This window comes from Citrus clementina, unplaced genomic scaffold (genome assembly GCF_000493195.1).
Source record: "Citrus clementina cultivar Clemenules unplaced genomic scaffold, Citrus_clementina_v1.0 scaffold_5, whole genome shotgun sequence".
Lineage (NCBI taxonomy): Eukaryota > Viridiplantae > Streptophyta > Magnoliopsida > Sapindales > Rutaceae > Citrus > Citrus x clementina.
In genome coordinates, this window is record NW_006262201.1 from 10,612,613 (window position 1) to 10,621,033 (window position 8,421).

At 36.3% G+C, this 8,421-nt stretch overlaps 1 pseudogene; it reads left to right on the top strand.

Annotated features, from left to right (window-relative positions):
• Positions 1–7,620: 7,620 nt before the first annotated feature.
• LOC112097912 lies at positions 7,621–8,215 on the top strand (annotated as a pseudogene).
• Positions 8,216–8,421: the final 206 nt, after the last annotated feature.

Genomic DNA, 8,421 nt, shown 5'->3' on the forward strand with positions numbered 1-8,421 from the left:
TTTTTTTTTTAAATAAAAAAGGAGAAATGATGAAACCCACGTCCAAAGATGCCGTTGTCGCGGAGGCCCAGACACTACACCCCATCCCCTTCTACCATATTTTATAATTGAAGAGGCCATTATTGAATTGAAAAATTATGATTCAAAAACCCAAAAATAGAAAAAGAAAAGCAATTGTTGGAAACACACTCGGAGTTTTAAATTGACATGAGAAAAGAATATATTCATCAACCTCATACGTTAAAGATGCGACGAGTTTGAGATTATGTGCCAAATTCCTAACGTGTGGGAATTTAAAGATGTTAGTACAAAAAATGTGTTCGTCCGTGGAGTAGAATCATGGAAATTAAAGATGCTACTACAATTACTAACGTGTGGGTGGGGATAAGCATAACTTTTTTCATCCAATGCCAAATCCCCCCAGGCGGAGTGTGGGGACTCCTCCGCATAAATGATTTTTCCAATCTTTTTTCTTTTCGTTATTTATTCCTTTGTGAATTAGAGTTAATGCTTGATATTATTTTTGTGCTCATTTTTTAAATTAGTAATTAAATCTGAATCTTATAGTAAAAGATTATGAAAAAGTAAAAATTTAAAAATCATAAAATCATTACTAAATCCAAATTTGTGCTATTTCATACATAACTTGAGAATGTTTATAATTACGCATCACAACTAGTGGTGTAGAATCAGGGAAATTAAACATTCTACGATTATTATGCAGTATAAAAGAATGCAATAACTCCTTTTCTTTCATATCTTCGCAACAAAAGCACATCTAATAACTCTTCAGAATTCTCGTCTTCTTTGTCAGAATGGTTGATGCGATCGTTTCCTCTCTCCTGGAGCAGCTGAGCTCAGTTGCAACTGATGAACTGAAACAACAGGTGAGGCTTGTTACTGGTGTCCGACAAGAAGTGAAAAAGCTTACCAGTAATCTTCGAGCCATTCGAGCTGTGCTGGAAGATGCACAGAAAAGGCAAATGCAGCACGACAAAGCTGTTACTTTTTGGCTGGATCAGCTCAAAGACGCATCTTACGACATGGAAGACGTGTTGGAGGAGTGGACCACTGCAAGGCTCAAATTGCAGATTGAGGGCGTTGATGATGACAATGCTCTTGCTCTTGCTCCTCATAAGAAGAAGGTACGCTCCTTCTTTTGTGCTGTATCAAACTGCTTTGGTAGTTTCAAACAACTCTGTCTTCGTCATGACATTGCCGTCAAGATTAGGGAAATCAATGGAAAGCTAGATGATATTGCCTCTCAAAAAGATAGGTTTAAATTTGTTGAGAATGTGAGTAACAATGTCAAGAAACCAGAGCGAGTGCGAACCACCTCCTTGATTGATGAGGGAGAGGTTTGCGGTAGAGTTGATGAGAAAAATGAGCTCTTAAGCAAGTTGTTGTGTGAAAGTAGTGAACAACAAAAAGGCCTTCATGTCATCTCACTAGTTGGGTTAGGGGGTATAGGTAAAACCACTCTTGCACAACTAGCCTATAATAATGATGAGGTGAAAAGAAATTTTGAAAAAGTTATATGGGTGTGTGTATCAGACACTTTTGAGGAGATTAGGGTCGCCAAAGCAATCATTGAAGGTCTAGGCGTGCCAGCTTCTGATTTAAGCGAATTCAAATCTCTTATGAAACAGATTCAGGAATAAATTACGGGGAAGAAATTTTTTCTTGTTTTAGATGATGTGTGGGATGGAGATTACAAAAAATGGGACCCATTCTTTTCTTGTCTAAAGAATGGCCACCATGAAAGTAAAATTCTAATTACCACACGTGATAGGTCAGTTGCACTACAGTTGGGATCAATAGCTATTATCCCTGTCAAGGAGTTGGGTGAAGGGGAATGTTGGTTACTATTTAAGCAGATAGCATTTCTACATAGGTCCTTTGAGGATTGTGTAAAATAAGAACCAATCGGGCGAAAAATTGCATGTAAGTGCAAAGGCCTGCCTCTTGCTGCAAAGGTAATAAAGAATCTCTTGCGCTCTAAAAGTACAGTAAAAGAGTGGCAAAGAATTTTAGATAGTGAAATGTGGAAAGTAGAAGAGATTGGGCAAGGTATTTTGGCTCCTTTGTTGTTGAGTTATAACGATTTGCCCTCCAATTCTATGGTAAAACGGTGCTTCTCATATTGTGTTGTCTTTCCAAAAGACTGCAATATGAATAAAAGGGAATTGATTAATCTATGGATGGCTCAAGGTTACCTTAATGCAGATGAAGACGAAGAAATGGAGATGATTGGAGAAGAGTATTTCAACATTTTAGCAACACGCTCTTTCTTTCAAGAGTTTGTGAAAGATTATGATGCTAATGTTATGAGTTGCAAGATGCATGACATATTACATGATTTTGCCCAATTTGTAAGTAGAAAAGAATGTTTGTGGCTAGAAATTAATGGTACCAAAGAATCAGTCATAAACTCTTTTGGTGACAAAGTCCGTCACTTAGGGTTAATTTTTCAAGGGGGCGCTTCATTTCCTATGTCCATTCGTGGACTTGATGATGAAAGTCCTTCCAATCCATCTCTTAATAGTAGCATCCTTCGGGAGTTATTTAGTAAATTGGCGTGTTTAAGGGCATTAGTTATAAGGCAACCGCCCCCACTTTTTGGTCCTAACACAAATTTGATTAGATAAATTCCAGAAAATGTCGGAAAATTGATACATTTAAAATATCTTAATTTGTCTAAATTACGCATAGAGAGACTGCCTGAGACTTTGTGTGAATTATATAATTTACAAAAGCTAGATATTAGGCGGTGCCGAAATCTTAGAGAATTGCCAGCGGGGATTGGGAAGTTAATGAACATGAGGAGTTTACTGAATGGCGAAACTGATTCGTTGAAGTACATGCCAATAGGGATTTCCAAATTAACCAGCCTTCGAACATTAGAAAAGTTTGTTGTGGGTGGAGGTGTTGATGGCGGCAGCACGTGTAGGCTTGAATCTCTGAAAAATCTTCAACTCCTTCGTGAATGTAGTATAGAAGGTCTGTGTAATGTGTCACATTTAGATGAGGCTGAGAGGTCACAACTTTACAATAAGAAAAACCCCCTTTGTTTGCATCTTGAGTTTGGTAGAGTCGTAGATGGGGAAGGCGAAGAAGGAAGGAGGAAGAATGAGAAAGATAAACAACTTCTTGAAGCCTTACAACCGCCTTTGAATGTAGAGGAATTAGTGATTGTATTCTACGGAGGCAACATTTTTCCCAAATGGTTGCCTCCTTTGGGAAAACTACCTCTGGAAAGACTCACAATTGACAACTTGAAAAGTGTAAAAACAGTGGGTAATGAGTTTTTGGGAATAGAAGAAAGCAGTGAGGATGACCCATCTTCATCTTCATCTTCATCATCGGTTACTGCCTTCCCCAAGTTGAAATAACTCGAAATTAGTTATTTGGATGAACTGGAAGAGTGGAATTACAGGATTACAAGAAAGGGAAACATCTCCATCATGCCCCGTCTTTCTTCCTTGGAAGTTCGTTCTTGCAACAAATTAAAGGCGCTGCCGGATTACCTTCTTCAAGCAACAGCACTGCAGGAACTGAGAATTTGTTATTGTGATCTTCTAGAAGAACTGTTTAGATAATTGGGTGTTGCCTACAACGTCTTTCTTCCTTACGAATTGGGTATTGCCCCAAATTGGTGCTGCCGGATTACCTTCTTCGGACGACGACACTGCAGAAATTGACAATTTGGGGATGTCCCCTTTTGGAAAACCGTTATAGAGAGGGGAAAGGAGAAGACTGGCATAAGATATCTCACATTCCTCACATCACGTGGCCTCCTCTGATTTCAACTAAAAATTAGTGGTAATTTCTCCTCCTCCTCTTATTTACTTCGTTGTTGCTTGCAATGAAATTAATAAAAATAATTACATTTTGAATTAAAATTCTATATAGAATTAATCATGGTATAAATATGTAAAACTTCCTAGTTATTAAATCTGTTAAACTTGTTTTCTAAAGATCAAATGAAAAAAAAAAAAAAAGTGTAGTCTGTTGAAATTTCTGTATTTACTTTTAAAAATATGTGCTCTTTTGTAAAATTTCATACCACATCATAGAAAATCCCAATGTAATTTATTTTTATATGTACGAAAATTTGTTATGTGTAACTTCCTGAGAGACAAAATCTCTGTGATACATTTGCAGTAATGTTGAAAATTAAATTATCAATTTTATCTTGTATAATGATAATCGTATTTTTTTATATATAATTTATTTGACATTAATTCTTTAAAGTAATTGTGTAATTGTTTTTGGTAGTACATTAGCCCACTTTGTTTTATTTTTCATTTCACCAGGGATTCGAGGAATTGTCAGAACTACACTAGCAATTCGCAGGTCCAAGCTAATTTGGTTCTAATGATGCAGGCAGGAGAGCAAGACGATGAAAATGAAAAGTTTAGCCAAAGGATTGCTAAAATGTTCTGCTGGTAATTCCCTTGCTTTATTTTAATAGAATTTCATTTCCATCTTCTTCTATTGATATCTTGTTGTGAATAAACAAGAACAGAGAAGTGAATGATTGAACCACAGAGAAGTAAAGATATATCCAAATTCGATTATTATGATGATTAAAGCAAGCTCAAGCTCAAGCATTGCATTTTTTATTTTATTTAGTTTATAGAATTTTCATGTCCACCTGCATTGCATTTTTATTTCATTTTTACGTTGACATTGAAGACTCTATGGAGAACATTGGGGTAACCAAGGATTATCGCTGTGGTTATTGTGCAACGTTTGGTTGCTGGACTTTGAAGAAGGAAGTGATGGCCGGGTCTGCTCTGTTTCAATTGAGGATGGATAGCTGCCTGAAAGACATGATGATTATTATTGCATGATGTTAAGGTGCTAAGTTCATCATTTCTATCCTGTTTCATTCTTGGAATCATTTATCCTATATAAACATATTGAATTGTGCTAATATTATCAATTTTTTCACCTAATTTTCACTGTTGTTGTGAAAACAATTTCAGGCTCTCAAAAGCTATAAAGCAAAGCATTTGTGGGCTGATCATATGTTTCAATTGAGGAAGGAGCTTGGTGTTGGCAATATTGTCCAGGTAACCACAGCTGATAATTTCCACAAATTTGCATTGTCAGAATACACTTTAATGTTCATGGTGTTCCTCTGTGTTATCAGGTTATCGTGGTATGTAAAGTATCATCTTTAAGGATTTGTAAGAGACTTTGCATTAAACTTAGTTGTCACCAGCTCCCGCAATTGCTCATTCATTCAAGAGTACTTCAAAATTAGATTTTCAAGGTTTGTATGTTTAGTTGTGATCAAAATGTTTAGTCACTCATTCTTAATCTTTTCTGATTTTCAAGTTCTTTAGGGTCATAAACAGTTTTCCAACTCATTCTTAATTTTTAGGTTGATTTCGAGTACCCTGTTGAGGACATTCCTGAGACCAAGGATTAGGCTGGCGAAGGAACTACTACCTCTGTTGTTATTGGGCAAGGTTTGATTAGTGGACCTTGAATAAGAATGCCTTACACGCATTGTGTAATGGAAGCGTTCTCTAAAGCAAAAGAGCAGTTGAAGGAATAGTGATGGCCGGATCTGCTCTATCTTAATTGAAGATCTCTGTGATGTTGAAGAGCTTAAAGCAGTTGATGCTTTTTGAAAATTGTTATTACAGATGAATTGATTCCTGAAGACGAGTATCTAATGATTGTTGAGGCGTATTTTCATGAACTTCCTTTCTTAACAAATGTTTCAATGCTGGCTGTAGTAACAATTTCATATCTTGCATCTCTCGGGTGCATCATGTTCACGGGTTTGAAAAAGCATTTGTGGTAATGCTTCAAAGCTTGTACAATGGCTGTGAAAAGGCACATTCAATTAGGTACGTTTTGGTGCGGTCTCCCAATGCTAATATTATATTTTGTATAGCAATTAAAATTTAGCTATACAATCTTAATATGCAATAAATCATTGTATGCAAAGTTTTCTATTAATTATATGGTGACTGAAATTTTAATTATCATATCAATTTAAATTTTTTTGTAACTCTCTTTTACTTTGCTTGTACAGATTACCTGTTTTGGCTGATATGTCTAATTCGTAGAAATTCATTTCCATCGGTTTCCATTGGCTTTAGCACAAACAGAAACAGAGCTCTGGGGAAAAGTTTTACTTCTTGTGGTATTATGCCTTTGTTTCTTCATTCATCATATTTTTCGAATTCATGCTCTCATTCAGAGGGTAAAGCCTTTTCCAGGCTGCTTTGTAGCCAAACTTTGACGCCTTTGATGCATGACTGTCATTTAGATTTCCCAAATAACTGTTAGATTGGAGAAGAATAAAAAGATACTGTTAAAAGGGTATTTAATTAGCGCCCTGTGAATTTCTTGGAGTTAATGTAGTCAATAGCCCAATTTTGCTGCCTGTCGAAGAGATGCAACACGGAAGTCGTCATCAAACTCTTTTGAGACGTCTAAGAACTAGTAGGGAGGTGGTGGTATTCACCGTGTTTCCTGGCAAGTGTAGTTCCTGATAGAGGGATTCTTTTCTTGATGTCTAAATACTATATGTGATACAACGTCGTATATTCCAATTTTTCTCCAGTTAAATTCTAGTAAGTTAGAAAAGTTAATTTTGTTCTAGCGATGAATTGTTTTCTTAATAACAATAATTGCCTGTTGCTTTGGAATCTTATTCACTCTCTGTAACCCAATTAAATTGTGCAAATTCTACTGCGGATTTGTCAAACAGAGCGTCTTTGTGATTTCTTTGATAGACTTTTGATCGCTAGTTTAAGTTTGAATCATCTTGTAATGCCAAAAAGCCATAACTTTTAATTACTTGATCGTACTCGAGTTCTTGTTTAGTATTAGCTCTAATTATAGTATAAACGTTGATATTATGTAGTAAATATGATTGTTAAATAATAATTTTGATAAAATTATTAGAGATATTTTAGATTTTTTTTATATTAGAGTATGAGATTAGATCAATTTAAGTAATAATTATAAATGTTTACAAAATACTCTTAACGTTGGACCCTAAAAATTATGCTCTACGAAACTCTTACCAGATTTTAGTTGTACTTTCTAGCCCGATTGTAGAAGTCCTTTCTCGATGTACTTCACCGTAGAAGACATTCCCCAATTTTACTTAAATCTTACTCGACTTCGATTTGTATATTTTATGCCTAAATTTTTGTCAACAAATTGGTCCCAGGTTCATGCTTCTTCGGCTTGGGTGATCCCAGCAAATCCATTGCGTCCATTCCACGTTGAGTGCATGCAATCCACAAGTTTGATTGAGCAGAAATAGCCAAAAAAAAAGAAAAACAATATTCCGGAAGTGCCGTTGTCACAGATGCCTAGACACTACACCCCATCCCCTCTTACCATATTTTGTAATTGAAGAGCCCATTAATAAATTGAAAAATTATGATTCAAAATCCAAAAATAGAAAAAGAAAAACAATTCTTTGAAACACACTCGGAGTTTTAAATTCATGTGAAAAAAGAGTTTATTATTATTTTCTTTTCCAAAAATTAAGCTAAGACATCAGTATATGCCCAAAATACCCTCATATCATCCCTAACTTTCTAAACTGCCCCCCACAAAAAAAAAAAAAAAACACCAGCCATGGCTTCAAATTCAATCACCTCAACTCTCCAACATTGGCTTGTAAACCACCCAGAAATCCTCAACTTCACATGGACTGAAAACCAAACCCCAGCTTCCTCCCCACATTTCCTCATTCTCTCCATCCTCACTTACCTCTCCCTCACATCCATCCTCTACCACACATTAACGTCAACATCACCATCATCATCACCTCTCATTGGACCCCACGTCCTCAAGCCCATCACAGCCGTCCATAACCTCACCCTCCTCCTCCTCTACCTCATCATGGCTGTTGGTTGCACCCTCTCCATCATCCTCCACTCACCCCACCTCCGTTACACCCTCTGTTCCCCCACCATTTCTCCCTCCGGCCCCCTCTTCTTCTACGCTTACATCTTCTACCTTTTCCAAAATACTCGAATTCCTAGACACCCTTTTGATCGTTTTGTCAAACTCCATCCAGCGCCTCAGGTTCCTCCACGTCTACCACCATGCAACCGTCGTCGTAATGTCCTACCTTTGGCTGCAGACGAAGCAGTCTTTGTTTCCTATTGCACTTGTGACCAATGCAAAAAAAGGATATTTCAGAAAAAAAAAGGATATAGTTAATTGAGAAAAAGGGGTTATCGAAAGAAATTGAGGGAGTTAAATATCACCGCTCTAATTTCTTTTTTTAGAATGTTATGTATAGTATTAAGAGTGGTAATATTGGCACCCCACAAGTTTGTCCCTATTTAAATTTACAATGATAGACAAAAAAAAAATTATTCAAATAAATTATCTCAACTCGACAATTTATTATTTATTTTGACGATATTT